The 16,295-nt window shown below is 41.4% G+C and overlaps 1 long non-coding RNA gene and 2 other non-coding genes across 3 annotated transcripts; all 3 read right to left on the bottom strand.

Moving 5' to 3' along the window:
* Positions 1–7,821: 7,821 nt before the first annotated feature.
* On the bottom strand, positions 7,822–8,723 carry LOC120862755. Its single transcript, XR_005720838.1, has 3 exons — positions 8,656–8,723; positions 8,323–8,391; positions 7,822–8,113 (listed from the first exon to the last, which is right to left on the bottom strand). It is a non-coding gene; the product is annotated as an uncharacterized LOC120862755 (long non-coding RNA).
* Positions 8,202–8,271, bottom strand: LOC120863153. Its single transcript, XR_005720950.1, has one exon. It is a non-coding gene; the product is annotated as a small nucleolar RNA SNORD50 (small nucleolar RNA).
* LOC120863154 lies at positions 8,498–8,567 on the bottom strand. Its single transcript, XR_005720951.1, has one exon. It is a non-coding gene; the product is annotated as a small nucleolar RNA SNORD50 (small nucleolar RNA).
* Positions 8,724–16,295: the final 7,572 nt, after the last annotated feature.

Genomic DNA, 16,295 nt, shown 5'->3' with positions numbered 1-16,295 from the left:
TACAATCTGGACCATATGGGTAGGATTCACAGGCTTTGATACACTTAAATCATGCTTTCAGTTTCTATATTTCTTTTTACAAGTGTTCCCATTTTACTGAGAGCAAAATTCTTTCAATGACCCATAAGGCTCAACATAATTTGCATGTCGTCTTTCTTCATCTTTACCATATGTGGGTCTGTTTTTGGGCTGTCCTTTGCTGTAAATGCCCTTTGCTTAGATATGTCCATACCTCAATCTCTCACTCTCTTTAAGTCTTTGCTTAATCTTACCTTCTCATCGAAGCCGATCCCATCAAATTTAAAAATCATACCATTTGGCTCCCTCCCTAAATTCACTTCCAATGTCCTGTGTTCTTTTCTTTTTTTAATACCAGTTCTCATTCTCTCACATACTTTACAATTTATCTATTTATTTTCCTCCTCCTAAAATCTAAGCTCCACAACGGCAAAGATTTTGGTCTCTGCTGTGCTTAGGACAGTACCTGCACATGGTAGATATTCAGGACCTATTTGCCCAGTGAATAAAATGAGTGAACCCTTAGGATATTTCTGAATCACCATGCACACGTAGCTTGTTAGTATGCCTTAATCTTCAAAGAAACAGATTGAATTTCAAGCAAACAAAACTCATTAAGAAACTAAGTTATACTCCAATATATGGAGACAAGTCCATGAATTTCAAAATTATTTTGACATTTCTGGGTGTGTGCTCAGACTCTGAACAATGTTTCTGCATTCATTTTTGAAAAATAAATATAATTTAAACTGAGTCTCCATCAGTAAGGAAAACAAATATCAGAATTAGATGTACCCCAATGGATAGAACTTACTATTGCCCCAGAGAAGTTTAGTCTGCTTAAGGCCCATGTTTTCCTAATATAATTAAATTGATCAACTATTAGTAACAGGCCCCAAACTCTACTTTTGTATAAAAATAGTGATTAAAATTATTTTGTTTGTATGACAAACAATTCCCATAGATTAATGAATTCTGAAGAGATTTAAATTTATGCTGGAGAAAAATCGGGGCACCAGTGTTACTAGATTGAGCACTGGACTGAAAGAGTGTAGAAGACGTTGGTTGTCAACTTGGTCATTAACTAGCTGAGTTACCTTGAACAAGTCAAGGGTCTTTGAGTATGCCAACCTCCTCCCTCCGGCTCACACTGATGGGAGATAGTGATATGGAGACAATACATTCTGTTATTGGAAAGTTCATCTTTAGGTTGAATTGCGGTTTGCCTCTTTTTATTTCATTGATCTCCTTTGTGTCTTCCAAAGAAACCTCTTCAGTTAGCTACTCCTCTGCGGAAGGTATTTAGCGGGGTAAGAACACCATCTCTTGACTTAGCCTTCCAGATTTTCAATTTAATTCCCTCACTTCCTATGTAAATTTCATTAGGTTACTTTTCAAAGTTTCACTTTCCTCATTGGTAAAATGGGCATAATCATAGTACCTAACAGATGGGAAAATTATTACTATTAAAAAAAATCATTTAATTATTTACTTGGCTGCGTGGGGTCTTGGCTGCAGTACTGCCAGGTCTTCACTGCATTGTGCAGGATCTTTAATTGTGGTACACAGATTCTAGTTGCAGCACATGGGATCTTAGTTTCCTAACCAGGGATCGAACCTGCATCTCCTGTATTGCAAGGTGAATTCTTAACCCCTGGACCACCAGGGAAGTCCCCAGATGGGATTATTATTATATTATCCCATATAAAATACTTTTAAATATTTAAGAATAGTCATTATGCTTTCCCATGATTTTTTACTTCTTCAGGTTAACTACTTCCAAGTCCTTAAAATATTGCCTAGAATGACATACTTAGGTTACCTCCTAGTTTGCCACTCATCTTCTTTTTAAAAAAAATATTTATTTTGGCTGGGTTGGGTCTTAGTTGCAATTCTTGGAATCTTCGTTGTGGCATGCAGACTCCTTAGTTTCGGCATGTGGGAGCTAGTTCCCTAACCAAGGATCAAACCGGGCCCCTGCATTGGGATCAAAGATTCTTACCCACTGGACCATCAGGAAACTCCCACCACTCTTCTTCTTAAATGTGGCACCCAAACTAAAAAAACTATATTACAATGTGCAAAATACAGATGATGTTGAAATCATTTCTTCCAGTGATCTAAACTTTGAGCAGATTGTATTTTAAATCTCAGTTTACTCACATATAAAATGTATAAATACTAATAATGACTACTCACAGGTTACTGTAGGAGAAACCAAGATGATGTATGTCAAAACACCGTGTAAAATTAAGAGAACTATAGAAGTGTCAGTCATTATTTTATACCAAGTCTTTTCCATTAAACAGTGAAAAAATCATGATAGGTATGAACTATCAGTTCCCAAAAATGTTAAAGAAAAATTTTTTTAAAAATACATCACTTGACTTTCTTTCCTTCCTCTCTTTTATTGCACTGGGTCTTAGTTGCAGCATGTGGGGTCTTCAGTTGCAGCACCCTTAGTCGTGGCACAAAGAATCTTTTTTAGTTTTGGAATGTGAACGGTTACTTGCAGCATGTGGAATCTAGTTCCCTTACCAGGGATCAAACCTGGGTCCCCTCCCTGAATTGGGAGTCTCAGCACTGGACCACCAGAGAAGTCCCCCTTTTACAATCTTCATGTTCATATAGAACAAAGAAATTTTATACTATGAAATATCCAGTAAGCCTAAATCATTTTTTGTTATATGAGTTAATTTTAAAAGAATTAATTTATGTTAAAAAGTTTTGCTTGTGAAGCACAGACTGAAGACAACATTCACCTTCTAAAATAGTTTAATTTCAATCTCTAATTTCTTTTACTGAGATTTAATTGAAAATTTATCTATTGGTGTTGAAACAGGTGGAAAGCTTTGTGTCAGTTGTTTGTTATTAGTCAATAATAAAACACACTGCAAAAAAAAAAGTGTGACCCAGTTTCAATGTAATAAATAAAAACCTAAAGGGAAAATGTATAAAACCAGAGCAATTACACTGTGTGGACTTAATAGTTATTACTCATAAATCTCTTGCCAAATATAAAGCCCTCAAATTATAACAGTGGCCGTTTATCCATTGCTTCTGTCTCAGTCTGTAAGAGCTGCCATAACAAAATACCAGACTGGATGGTTGAAGCAATACAAATTAATTTTCTCATAGCTCTGGAGGCTGGAAAGTCCAAGATCAAAGTGCCAGCCAGGTAGGTTTCATTCTGAGTCCTCTTGCCTGGACTTGTAGACAGCCATCATCACACTGTGTCCCCACATATGAAGAGGGAGAGAGTGAGTTCCTTGCTGTTTCTTCTTATAAGGACACTCATCCTATCCAACCAGGGCCCTACCTTTATGACATCATTTAACCTTAACCACATCCCCTGAGGCTCCATCACCAAATATTGCCACATCAGAGTTAGGGCTTCAACATAAGAATTTTGGGAGGGCACACATACTGAATCCATCAGTTTCCAACTTTTCTCATTTCTTTTATCCCTTTTGGAGAATTTAGATCATATCATCATTGCCCACCTTAAATGTACATACTGAATTCCATATAATTAGACAAATTTGTAATGGGAGTTTTTACATTGTACTAGGCACAGAGTATCAGAGAAGGCAATGGCACGCCACTCCAGTTCTCTTGCCTGGAAAATCCCATGGCCGGAGGAGCCTGGTAGGCTGCAGTCCATGGGGTCATGGAGTTGGACATTTACTGAACGACTTCACTTTCATGCAATGGAGAAGCAAACGGCAACCCACTCCAGTGTTCTTGCCTGGAGAATCCCAGGGACAGCGGAGCCTGGTGGGCTGCTGTCTATGGGGTCGCACAGTCGAACACGACTGAAGCGACTTAGCAGCAGCAGGCACAGGGTCTAAGAGGTGAAAGGGCAGTTTCTGCTTGAAAAGAACTCACTCTAGGACCAGACAGAAATAAACCACTAATTAGAAACACAACATGCTGTGGGTCATTTTGTACTGTAACTGCAAAGGGTCTTATTTTACCTCATTTTCATAATCTCTGTGGTACAACTGTTCTTCATCATTATCTGGGACAGTTTTCCAGCACTAATTTCTTTTCCTCATCAGCCTGGATTTCAAGGTAAATTTTAACACCACTTTCAACTACATTCTGAATTGGCCCATCATGGTTCTGCTTTCTGGCCAGTTTATCCCTAATTTTGGATTAATCCACCGATCTGCTTTCTGCTCCCATGGGGATAAACCCCATAGGACAACAGGTAAGAATTATGCTGATTAACTATCACATTTGGCAATTTTCAGCCTCATTGGGCACTTTAGCACCAAAAGGCAAATCTCTAACTTGTGTGTAGTCAGCTCCATTTTTCTCATCAGTCCACAGTATCTGATGACAACTCTTATCACACTTTATAAATTCATCTCATTCTTTCCTGAAAACCACTTTGCCTAATACTTTGCAGTTGTCCTTATATATTAACTCCCTCAATTTTCACACTGACCAGTGCTCTGTATTAAATACAAGGTAACCTCCAGCCCCATTACCCCAAGCAATTATTGCTTAGTTCACACCCTTCTTGCTGAACTCCTCTACTTTCCATCTAGTTTGTTTAAGATATGGTAGTTGAATTTGAAAACAGATTTCTGCTTCCGTTTTTGTTTGCTGGTACAAAATAATTTCCATGATTTGAACTAAACTTGCTTCTGGAATGTCCTGGGACTCAACCCTTGGATCACTTCTCTTGTATTCACTCCTTTGGTGATCTCACTTTATGGCTATTCACATGCTGTTAACTCCCAAGTTTATTTCTCCAGCTTAGATCTCTCCTCTGAACTTTCATATCTAACGCAAAATCTCATTTGGGTATCACATTTCATCTCCAACTTAGTATGTTCAAAATCAAGCCTCTGTAAAAATGCACTTTTGGGGAGATGGACTTTATTGACTGCAGTAATGGTTTCATGGGTGCATATTTAGAGACTCATCAAACTGTACACTTTTAAAATGAACCATTTATTGACATATATAATTATATTCAACAGTTAGGAGGCAAGGGTCAAGTTTTCTGATCTCAGTAATCACTGCAAACATTTTCTTCAAATGGTGAATTCTGAGTTTTCTGAAATGCTCTTCCCATTGTTAACTCTTTTGAAGAGAACTGAATCAACTAAGCATAACTAAGGTAAAGTTTCCAAATAGGATGGATGTATTATACTGTACTCAGTGTGGGATTCTGTGAGATTAAATCTATATCTTGTTATAAGTCAGCTGCATAGCATGTTAGGACCTCAGATTGTCTAGTGGTCAGAAGATGAGACCAGGATTTGTGAGAATGAGACCAGGTCTGGTTTTCATATTGGAAAGGCACCCTTCCTCCACCTCAAGATGATCCACAAAAACTATAGCATGCTTGTATTTTGACTTATCTGTACATAGGAAAGGAAAGGAAAAAGCAAAGTGAAGTCGTTTAGTCATGTTTGACTTTGTGAACCTGTGGACTGTAGCCTACCAGGCTCCTCTGTCTGTGGGGTTCTCCAGGCAAGAATACTGGAGTGGGTTGCCATTTCCTTCTCCAGGGGATCTTTCCAATCCAGGGATTGAACCCAGGTATCTGGCATTGCAGGCAGACACTTTGTCCTCTGACCCACCAGAGAAGCCTGGTTATCTGTACACAGGTTGGCATTTAAAGGCTCTAAATTTAATGGGGAAACTGGTTTAAAAACAGCCAAAAGCTCTCAGAGGCTGGGCAAACAAGCAAGAATTAAGAACTGTATAAGCAGTTCAGAGGGTACTTGATAAGGAAGCCAAGTGCAATGGATATTGGATTTCTGGCAATATAACTAGTTTGGGCTTCCCTGGTGGCTCATTTCAGTTAAAGAATCTGCTTGCAATGCAGTAGACACGGGTAAGACCCCTGGGTTGGGAAGATCCCCTGGAGAAGGGAATGTATTCTGACGTAGAGAGGGTTTGCAGAGTTGGACATGACTGAGCAACCTTCACTTCACTAAAAAATACCAAAGAGTAGAACTGAATCTACAGTATTTTAAGATAACCTGGAAGCATGGTGTAGAGCTGAGAAAATTCTTACTGGATAGTCTCTCACCTAAGAGCTTAAGGTTCCTGTTATTAGCTTTGTTGCTAGGCAGTGTGTGACTGTGACCCCATGATGCTTTGGAACTGTGGTGTTGGAGAAGACTCTTGAGAGTCCCTTGGACTGCAAGGAGATCCAACCAGTCCATTCTGATCAGCCTTGGGATTTCTTTGGAAGGAATGATGCTAAAGCTGAAACTCCAGTACTTTGGCCACCTCATGCAAAGAGTTGACTCATTGGAAAAGACTTTGATGCTGGGAGGGATTGGGCAGAAGGGGACGACTTAGGATGAGATGGCTGGATGGCATCACTGGCTTGATGGATGTGAGTCTGAGTGAACTCAGGGAGTTGGTGATGGACAGGGAGGCCTGGCGTGCTGGATTCATGGGGTCGTAGAGTCCAACACGACTGAGCGACTGAACTGAACTGACTGAACTGCAGCATGATAGACCTCCCTTCCCTAAGTTTGCTCAGTTATGTCCATTGAGTCGGTACAATGAGCTTTCCCAACTTTAACAACTGTATGTTTTTGATCCATTTTTATTGAATATTTATACTCTCAAATGGACTTATTTTATCTGGGTCAAACTCATTGTAGTGGGATCCAACCGGTGCAATGAAACATGTATACATCATTTGAATCTTGGGAAGGAAAGGGTCTCTTGCATTGCAACTGGGCTATAAAGGAAACCTTAAGTGCTCTAAAACCAAGTCTTACCCATAAGTCTGCCTTGTTTTGAAGTCATGTTAGCCAGCTTTAACAAGGACAGTTCCCCCTGTATGTTTTAGGTTTTTGGCTGTGCCACTCTACGTGTGGGCTCACCAACCCTACCAGCAGCCCCTAGACTGGAAGCAGTCTTAACCACTGGACAATCAGTCCCCCTCAATGGGTCAAGCATTCATTGTTAAGCATTTAACATTTATTGACAACCAAGTGCCTAGTGTCTAGATAGTTCAGATACAGGCATGCTAGTGCTCAGATTTTATAAACCATACTTAAGTCCCAAATAAAGCAGATCGGGGTGCTGACTGCAGTGCAAAAGTCTCATTTCCAAATGGATATAATAAACGGACTAACACTAACACAAAGCTATACATGGAGGTCATTTGCTACCAGAAGAAATGTGTCTGGGCACTCAACTATATATAGGCTGTCTCATGAATCTGAGGTACACAGGCCCCAAGTCATCTCTTCACTTCAGCAGGCAAACTAACATTTCAGGAGTTCATTCAGATGATAATATTGGCACTGACTTTAACAATTAAATATGGGAACAGGTTATTCATGCATCTATTTAGGGAAAATGATTAGTGTCAGGGCCCAACCAGAGAAGGAAATGGCAACCCACTCCAGCATTCTTGCCTAGAGAATCCCGTGGACAGGAGCCTGGTGGGCTGCTGTCCACGGGGCTGCAGAGTCGGACACTACCAAAGTGACTTAGCAGCAGCAGGGCCCAACCACCTTGGTTAGATTAGATGCTACTATTGTTTACACTAACCCATTCCATACAATGCTTGACCAGTTTTAACCCAGATTTTATCAGTGACCTTCCCTCTCTGTTAACTGGTCCCATCTCTCCCACTTTGCTCTCACCCCAACCCTGATTGAAGCTAATGTTTTCCACATTACTTATTCTTGCCAAACCAAATCATATCTCCCTAGAAACCTGACTTAAGATTCCACCACAAGAGTACACACTTTAACTTGGTGTAATTACAATCACAGTTTTAAACTCAATTCAGACAGACAGGGAACCAAAGGCTATTCACAATTATTTAGTTACAAGGCTAGATAACTAGAAAAGAATTTTCCATTCAAAATAGAAAGTAATACACTGATTAACAGGTTATGATTCTACAGCAGTGTCATGGTCAAACAGAAATGCCTTGACTCTTACGGATGCATTATCTAGACTCGATACTGGTTCAGAATCTATTTACAAACCAATGTAAAAATATAATTCATCTTGAACTTTCTCCCCACATCCGTTGGAGGTTTTCCCAATCACCAGATTTTCATAAGAGAGACAAGTAAATCTCGCAGCACTAGCCCTAGGAAAGGAAAAACATTTGAGATTTACAAAACCATCAACATTACTTAAAACAATTTTCAAAAATGCTATTGTCCTCATAACGGTCCACCTCAGAAGCCAGATCCGTATAAGTTTTTTCAACAGAAATTCAGGTTCGGGATAGGATCATCATAGGTAAGACCAAGGACACAATGTTTACTGATTTTGAAGCAAAACATCTCTACTCACAGAAATGTTTCCACCTTCAAAATGTCACAGCACACCAACTTCTTTTAACAGGCAGACAGCAACCCCTCACTGTTGGCACAGAAAACACCACTCTGTGAATTGAGTTTTTCTCTATGAGACATAGCCTAACAGAAATCTGTTATAAAACTTGTTTTCATATCTGAATATTAGTCTTGTCTCAGAAGCCGAATCCGTACATGCTTTTCTTCAGGTTATCAGCTTCGGGATAGGTTTCATCATTCATCAGACCAAAATCCATTAAGCTACACCACACGGACATTTACCACAAACCAGACAGAATTACTGCACAGATATTAAGTCAGGGTAACTTACTTTAAAATGAAGCTGCTCAGTGACACCCACAGCTTCATTAGTATTCATCAACCTGCAGAATGCTGTTAAAAAACAAAAATATTTTTCTCATTTTAATCTACACGTGGACTAAACATATAGAGATTCTAAGTACTAGTCGAACACATACCTGGTAAGACCATCAGATTTTAACCAAGTCATTTTCCAGCCAATATTGTCCAGCATGTTTGGAAATGTATCTTTGCATCTAAAAAAAAAGAATACAATTTCAAATGATCATCTTTACAGGTTGATCAACCTGTAAATCAACAGGTTTAGCTTATAAGCTTACCTTAGCACCTCCATGTAACAGTTCCGCTACACCGAAATCCATGTTCCTGCGGGATACCAATTTATTAACCTGCGGAAGGATAAATATATTAAAAAATTAAGGATTGTCATAGAAGGTCATAGCTTAAGGTTTTCAGCACTAAAACCTTCCCCTCCAACAATCTGATTTGCACACAGCGCCACCTGGGCACAATACAACTCAAGTTTCACGCAGTCAGGAGCTGCCGATTAACTGTTGATATGACGACGTATCTAAGGCCTGTAAGTCAACGTTAAGCCTAACTCCCGCCCCAAATCTCAGGAATGTGGTCGTTTCCCGTGCGTCGTTCAGCATTATCCAGCCGGCTTAGTAATACGGCCGCGCGCAGCGCCAGGACCAACAAGCAGCAGCCTACGCACGCCTAAGCTCGAAGCCGGTCGCCACCGTGACATGGGACATGTGGCGGTCCGGCGGCGCGTTTTCCATGTGTAAATACTAAACGCCGCATTCTAACACTCAATTTCTGAACTCTTTTTACCGTATGGCATTCCCCAACCCAAGCTGCACCACCCAGGTTCGCGCGCACGACCGCCAGCAACGCGTACTCACCTGACAGCTGTGATCCGCTTCCAAGTTCCGACGTAAAAGACCGAACTCCGCCGCCTGCAGTTCCTTATATAGTCTCTCCTGAGCCAGCCGGCGGCCGCCCCTCCCTCTCGCCTCTATTGGACCCTGGAGAGCACGGGGGCGTTCCTGACGGGAGGAGCGAGAGCGCGCCAGGCGGCTCTTTTCTTTCGGGGGCTCGTTCCACGGCGTGGTGCGCGCACCGCCCCTCTGCGGCGCGCACGTCCAGCTCCGGGCGCACGCCCGCTGCCGCGCCGCTGTCCGTCGCTTCCGAGACTGGCTCTACGTGGCGCGGGAGTGGCGCCAGAATTTAAACGAACAGCCGCCTTTAGAAGCGAGGCTACCGCCTACCCAGAGCCAAGTCAGCTCCGGACGCGTAGGGCGGCTGGGGGGCGTCTGTGGACTTGAGTTTAGTAGCGCAGGGCGGCTTTAGCTTGTGATGCGCTCAAGAAGTAGAGCTGGGTGGTTGGCTGATCCTGGGGGAGTTGACGCCCTGCAGCCGCTGCGCGCCCTGAAAGAGAAATCGCTGGGCAGAAATGCTTGGATGAAAAGTCTTTGAAAGCGCCGCGATTCTCACCTGGTCCACAGTGAGAACGCCGCGCCTCTCCGGAGAGCCGGCCCGTTGCGCCACCCGAGCCCAGCTGCGCTTTACCGGACCCGCCCCACCCCCACGCCCCTGGGTGCCGGGCGCTGCTGTGAACACTCTGATCAGCGCAGAAAATTCTCCCCGAGACAGCAGACCCGAGAAGTACATCCTCCACTTGGCGGAGGAGAAAACTAAGGCCTGCAGTAGCTAAGTAATTTTCCTAAATTGACACAACCAAAAAAAGAAAGAAAAAAAACCTTTGCGTATATACCTGTGGGCGGATTCATGTTGATGTATGGCAAAACCAATACAATATATAAAAAAGAAAAAAAAAAAACTTTGCTATTAAAAAATAATTTGCACTAAATTCATTATAATGAATGCAGGAGAAAGATTAATTTGGGAAATTTCCCAGAATAATTTATCCAAATGACACTTTAATTCAGTAGCATTTATATATGCACGGGTGAAGACAAACCACTTAGCACACAGGCACGTATGTATGGGTAAATATGGGGCTTCCCAGATAGCTGAGTGGTAAAGAATTCGCCTGCCCATGCTGGAAACGGAGGAGCAGGAGGTTCTATGGCTGGGTGAGGAAGATCTCCTGGAGAAGGAAATGGCTTTTCGCTCCAGTATTCTTGCCTTGGACAGAGAAACCTGACTGGCTTCAGTCCATGGGGTCCCGAAGAGCCGGAGGCGACTGAGCACGCTTAGGTAAATATATGTACTATGCACACGTGGGAGTACACGACATTTGGACATTTCAGCATCTGAAAATTTAGGTCTTCGTAGCACTCACTACTAATTATTATGTACATGTGCATTTGGTTATAGTCCTCCCCTGGTGCCCCGCTCTTCATTTTTCTGCCTTACCATAGTGCCTGGCATAAAGTATATCGTCAGTAACAACTGGTTGAATCAATGAATGAATATATGTGGTGGCTTTTTAGAAAATTAAAGTGAAAAAAATGTAAAGACTCCAGATTAAAAGACAACAGTGAAAAGTAAATTTCTGTAACAGGAACCGAAGGGATGAAGTCTTTATATGGTTGGGCATTGTGTAGATTTGAAAATAGCGTTTTTTGTAACGTGCAATGTAAATTTTGCATGTTGCGCATGTTTAAAAGCTAAACCAGTGCAAAAGGATATAAAAAGCAAACTAAAAGTTCCTTTTCATATCACTGGGAATCTTTGCTATTACAGTAATTAATATTAATGGTTTTTGAAAATTTCTAAGCATATATAAATATATGTACACATTTTTTCACAACAAATAGGATCTGTCCTTTTTTGCAACTTGCTTTGCCTGTTGTAAATATCATAGATCTCTTTCCATGTCGGTACATATAGATGACCTTGCTTATAGCCTGCAGAGTGTTCAGTTGGATGTGTCATAATTTCATAACTTTCTAGCTTTTCACTATTTCAAATACTACCAAAGTGAATTATAGATGTATCCTAATGAACTTGTGAGATTTGCAGGATCCGTTTCTAGAAGAGAGTCAAGGTTCAGTTCGGTTCAGTCTCAGTCGTGTCTGACTTGTTGCGACCCCATGAATCACAGCACGCCAGGCCTCCCTGTCCATCACCAACTGCCGGAGTTCACTCAAACTCATGTCCATTGAGTCGGTGATGCCATCCAGCCATCTCATCTTCTGTCGCTCCCTTCTCCTCCTGCCCCCAATCCCTCCCAGCATCAGGGTCTTTTCCAGTGAGTCAGCTCTTTGCATGAGGTGGCCAAAGTATTGGAGTTTCAGCCTCAGCATCAGTCCTTCCAAAGAACACCCAGGAGTGATATCCTTTAGGATGGACTGGTTGGAGCCCAGGGGACTTGCAGCCCAAGGGACTCTCAAGAGTCTTCTCCAACACTACAGTTTAAACGTATCAATTCAGCGCTCAGCTTTCTTCATAGTCCAACTCTCATATCCATACATGACCACTCGAAAAACCATAGCCTTGACTAGATGGACCTTTGTTGGCAAAGTAATGTCTCTGCTTTTTAATATGCTGTCTAGGTTGGTCATAACTTTTCCAAGGAGTAAGCGTCTTTTAATTTCATGGCTGCAAGCACCATCTGCAGTGATTTTGGAGCCCCCCAAAATAAAGCCTGACACTGTTTCCACTGTTTCCCCATCTATTTCCCATGAAGTGATGGGACCAGATGCCATGGTCTTCGTCTTCTGAATGTTGAGCTTTAAGCCAACTTTTTCACTCTCCACTTTCACTTTCAACAAGAGGCTTTTTAGTTCCTCTTCACTTTCTGCCATAAGGGTGGTGTCATCTGCATATCTGAGGTTATTGGTATTTCTCTTGGCAATCTTGATTCCAGCTTGTGCTTCTTCCAGCCCAGCATTTCTCATGATGTACTCTGCATATAAGTTAAATAAGCAGGGTGACAATATACAGCCTTGACATACATACTCCTTTTCCTATTTGGAACCAGTCTGTTGTTCCATGTCCAGTTCTAACTGTTTCTCAAGAGGCAGGTCAGGTGGTCTGGTATTCCCATCTCTTTCAGAATTTTCCACAGTTTATTGTGATCCATACAGTCAAAGGTTATGTGCCCTTACATTTGTGATATGTATAACTTAATTGTCCCCACCTTACTTCCAGTCCCATAAAATGGTGTGTGTGTTTGTTGCTCAGTTGTGTCCAACTTTCTGCAACCCCATGGACGGTAGCTTGCCGGGCTCCTCTGTCCATGGGATTCTCCAGGCAAGAAAACTGGAGTGGATTGCCATTTCCTTCTCCGGTAAAATGGTGTATTGTGATTTTAATTTTTAATTAATTAATTTTTAAATTTTATTTATTTTTAATTGAAGGATAATTGGTTTGCAACATTATCTTGCTTTCTGCCATACCTCAACATGAATCAGCGGTAGATAGGTATCCATATACCTCCTCTCTCTTGTACCTTCCTCCCACCTTCCACCCATGTCACGGACCACTGGGTTGAGCTCTCATGCACCAAATTCTCACTCAGTTTAGTTCAGTTGCTCAGTCGTGTCTGACTGTGACCCCATGAATCACAGCACGCCAGGTCTCCCTGTCCATCACCAACTCCCAGAGTTTACCCAAACTCAATTCCATTGAGTCAGTGATGCCATCCAACCATCTCATCCTCTGTTGTCCCCTTCTCCTCTTGCCTTCAATCTTTCCCACATCAAGGTCTTTTCAAATGTCAGCTCTTCGCATGAGGTGGCCAAAGTATTGGAGTTTCAGCTTTAGCATTAGTCCTTCCAATGAACACTCAGGACTGACCTCCTTTAGAATGGACTGGCTGGATCTCCTTGCAGCCCAAGAGACTCTCAAGAGTCTTCTCCCAACATCACAGTTTAAAAGCATCAATTATTCGGCACTCAGCTTTCTTTACAGTCCAACTCTCACATCCATACATGACTAATGGAAAAACCATAGCCTTGACTAGATGGACCTTTGTTGGCAAAGTAATGTCTCTGCTTTTTAATATGCTGTCTAGGTTGGTCATAACATTCCTTCCAAGGAGTAAACATCTTTTAATTTCATGGCTGCAGTCACCATCTGCAGTGATTTTGGAGCCCCCAAAAATAAAGTCAGCCACTGTTTCCACCATGTCCCCATCTATTTCCCATGAAGTGATGGGACCAGATGCCATGATCTTCGTTTTCTGAATGTTGAGCTTTAAGCCAACTTTTTCACTTTCCTCTTTCACTTTCATCAAGAGGCTCTTTAGTTCATCTTCACTTTCTGCCATAAGGGTGGTGTCATCTGCATATCTGAGGTTATTGATATTTCTCCCAGCAATCTTGATCCCAGCTTGTGATTCTTCCAGCCCAGCGTTTCTCATGATGTGCTTTGCATATAAGTTAAATAAGCAGGGTGACAGTGTACAGCCTTGACATACTCCTTTCCCTATTTGGAACCAGTCTGTTGTTCCATGTCCAGTTCTAACTGTTGCTTCCTGACATGCATACAGATTTCTCAAGAGGCAGGTCAAGTATTTCCATCTCTTTCAGAATTTCCCACAGTTTGTTGTGATCCACACAGTCAAAGGCATTGGCATAGTGAATAAGGCAGAAATAGATGTTTTTCTGGAACTCTCTTGATTTTTCTATGATCCAGCGGATGTTGGCAATTTGATCTCTGGTTCTTCCTTTTCTAAGTCCAGCCTGAACATCAGGAAGTTCACGATTCATGTATTGATGAAACCTGGCTTTGAGAATTTTGAGCATTACTTTACTAGAATGTGAGATGAGTGCAATTGTGCGGTAGTTTGAGCATTCTTTCACATTGCCTTTCTTTGGAGTTGGAATGAAAACTGACCTTTTCCAGTCCTGTGGCCACTGCTGAGTTTTCCAAATTTGCTGGCATATTGAGTGCAGCACTTTCACAGCATCATCTTATTAGGATTTGAAATAGCTCAACTGGTATTCCATCACCTCCACTAGCTTTGTTCATAGTGATGCTTCCTAAGGCCCACTTGACTTTACATTCCAGATGTCTGGCTCTAGGTGACTATCTCTTTTAGATACGGTGATGTATATGTTTCCATGCTACTCTCTCAATTTCTCCCATCCTTCCTTTCCCCTACTGTGCCCACAAGTCTGTTCTCTATGTCTACATCTCCATTGCTGCCCTGCAAATAGATTCATTAGTACCATCTTTGGTACTAATAGTACTAATTAATACCATATGCGTTAATATACGATATTTGTTTTTCTCTTTCTGACTTACTTCACTGTGTATAATAGGCTCCAGGTTCATCCACCTCATTAGGACTCACTCAAATCATTCTTTTTTATGGCTGAGTAATATGTGTTTTGCTAACTGTGAAATATGCATGATTGTTGTGGGTGGCCATTGTCATGCAATCAAAATGAAAACTATTACTGCCTTTGTTCTCTTTGAATCACTGTTTACTGTACTGAGGGCTCTCATATTTATCTGGTCAAAAGAAGTATAAAACAGTGATTCTCTAGTTTGACTTACCAATTGAATTACTTAGAGAGCTAAGAAGTATCAGATTTCTAGTCCCTAACCTGGGGGTACTAAAGCAGAATTTTCAAAAGTGGGACCCAGGGAGCATTTTAAACAAGCATTTGGGACAGTGCTAAGAGGCGTACAGCCACAAGTGGACTATAAGGCACAAGTCTGAGCTGCATATGTAATTTTAAATATGCTAGTAGCTACTTATAAAAAATAGCCGATAGAATCAGATGAAATCAATTTTAATACAGTATATTTAACCCAACAGAACCAAAATATTTTCATTTCAACAAATGACCAACATAAGTTATGTGCTCAGTTCTTAAAATCCATTGTATGTTTTGCACTCATAGCGCATCTCTGTTTGACTGCCTGCATTTTGAGTGCTTAATTGCCACATGGCTTGTGGCTGTTGTACTGGACAGCCCAGGTCAAGGTTGATTCATATATAAATTTGAGAATAACTGTATTAGGGTAAGTGCAGTACTGCACACCTGCCATATATTCCAGGCTTAAAAAAATAACTTCCATATTCCTTTTGACTCATAAATGAATAACTAACAAATGCAATGCAAAATGGAATGAATTTAGAGCTTGATTATTGACAACACAGCCCTCCAGTGAAGCCAGTGCCTAAGTCATTCAAGACTTCTGTCTCTTCAAGGACCATAAAAATGTACTGACCAGTGAAGCCGTCAATTTTTGCTCCTACACCTAAAGTTGACAAGCAAAATGCTTCCAGATATTTGAAATGAGTTAAGAAAGACCATATAAGGTCAGAAATGAAATTAGATGTGTCCTTGAAAAATTTGAAGTGAAAGTGTTAGTCACTCAATTGTGTCTGACTGTTTCCATAGACTGTAGCCCACCAGGCTCCTGTGTCCATGGGGTTTCTCCAATCAAGAATACTGAAGTGAGTTTCCATGCCCTCCTCCAGGGGATCTTCCCAACCCAAGGATTGAACCCAGGTCTCCTGCATTGCTGGCAGATTCTTGACCACTGAGCCCCAGGGAGAAGAATTTAGCATATTGAAAATAGCTTCTCATATTCTGTAGCAAACTTTCTAAGATCATCATTTTAATCATTTTTTTGGAGGAAATGTCCATTGACCCCTGGTGCATGCATTGTGCTTCAGGGAAAGTTAATATGAATACACAGAAGTCCTTGCTCTTC

The sequence above is a fragment of the Oryx dammah genome, unplaced genomic scaffold, assembly GCF_014754425.2.
Source record: "Oryx dammah isolate SB20612 unplaced genomic scaffold, SCBI_Odam_1.1 HiC_scaffold_4, whole genome shotgun sequence".
Taxonomy (NCBI): Eukaryota; Metazoa; Chordata; class Mammalia; order Artiodactyla; family Bovidae; genus Oryx; species Oryx dammah.
Note: the sequence above shows the minus strand (reverse complement) of the source record. Positions and strands in the feature narration are given on the sequence as shown.